General features: G+C 39.1%; 1 protein-coding gene and 1 long non-coding RNA gene across 3 annotated transcripts in view; one reads left to right on the forward strand and one right to left on the reverse strand.

Annotated features, from left to right (window-relative positions):
* Positions 1–1,631, forward strand: part of LOC106872443 (kinesin-like protein KIF26B) — a 550,311-nt gene that overhangs the window by 153,673 nt on the left and 395,007 nt on the right. The gene's annotated exons all lie outside the window — the stretch shown is intronic.
* Positions 1–1,631, reverse strand: part of LOC128249639 (uncharacterized) — a 70,910-nt gene that overhangs the window by 60,233 nt on the left and 9,046 nt on the right. The gene's annotated exons all lie outside the window — the stretch shown is intronic.

The following is a 1,631-nucleotide window of genomic DNA, read 5'->3' on the forward strand; positions in this document are numbered from 1 at the left end:
ATATATATATATATATACACGTACACATTCACTACTAACTCCTGAATATATATTCAGTACCAACTCCTCTACCACCTTCCAACCAAATCTGATGATTCCTCATGACCATCTCCCCACCCACACACAGAAAAAAAACATTGAAATAATACTATCACAAAAGCTGTCTGATCAGGAGCCAAGACTTAATTTAGCGATTGCTGACCATTTATAAAGCTTAAGACCAACATTAAGGCCCTCTTCTCACATCTAGGCATGGTATTGTTGCTTCTCACACATCAGAAACAAGATCATTCAACTAATTGGTAAATATTCAATCACCAACACCCTGTACACGCTGTCTTTTCTTCTTTTGCCTCTTCTACCATTGTCTAACGTTTTGGTACCTTTAGCAGAATCCACACCTTTTCAGGTATTTAGACCTGATCCCTGGCTCCTCCACCCACTTTAACATTACTACCAAGTCCTTGGGTACCTTTACTGTGTTTCACACTATTTCAACTATTTAACCCAAGCCCTTCGTTCCTTCCACATTGATGTTTTTCCCATCAAACATCATTCACATCAGACTCACCAAATTTAGAAGGAGAAGTCTAAAAGTCAGACACTATTCCTTCTCCTCCCCTCCTCCTCCTCCTCCTCTGACTAACATATAAAAAAATATGAATATATTTTTAGGTGTGTATGCATTTTGTTGTGAGTTTGTATGTGACTGTCTTTATATGTATTTGTACGTGCACACAAACACACACACACACGTGCACACAAACACACACGCACACGTGCACACAAACACACACATGGTGGTTTTCCATTTTTTGCCAACAATAAGAATCCAGTTGTTCAACCAAATGGATTGCCTCGTTCCTGCATTAACATGTAAGTGGTTGACCATTCCATAGACATATGTGCTTTTCTAAGTAATTCTCTGGACAGAATCAGCATGTTAAGGTTGTATCTTTTGAATTAAGGTGCAGTCAACCAAGCAGGCGTTTTACAGTTCTAGTCCATCCATTTCACTCAAAAGGTTTGAGTCTGTATGACATTTGTCCAAATTGCCAAGCTGTGAAATTGATTTCAGCTGAGTTCATCTAACCATTCGGCTATATTGTACCTCATTTTACCACTTTCTCTCCTATGCTTTCTCCTTCATACTAATCCCTAATGTTACACTTTCCCACATCCACTGTTTCAATTATTCCTACACTCTTCCCTCTGTTATTCTCTCATTTCTGTCGGCTCACATCAATAAATCTATTCTTTATTTCATGGCGCTAATCTCTTTCACTTTGGTAGCTTCAAAGCCACCCCAGGAGTATTGCTTCCACGAAAAATGCACCCAATACATTCTGTAAATGATTGGTAATGGAACCAAGCAGCCACAGCACAAGGCACAAGTGGGTTCTTTAGTTTGGTCATGTTCGGACAATCTCTCTAATATTGATGCTATGAAACAATGCACCCAGTCCACACCCACTAAAGTGGTTGGTGTAAGGAAGGGCATCTAGTCGTAGAAACCATTCTATGAAACTGTGATAATGGAGCAAGATACGATACTTCAAGCTGTTAAATTCTGTTGAACTTTCCAATCCATGCTAGCATGGAAAATAGCCATGAAAACGATTTTATACACA

This window comes from Octopus bimaculoides, chromosome 16 (assembly GCF_001194135.2).
Source record: "Octopus bimaculoides isolate UCB-OBI-ISO-001 chromosome 16, ASM119413v2, whole genome shotgun sequence".
In the NCBI taxonomy this organism is placed as follows: domain Eukaryota; kingdom Metazoa; phylum Mollusca; class Cephalopoda; order Octopoda; family Octopodidae; genus Octopus; species Octopus bimaculoides.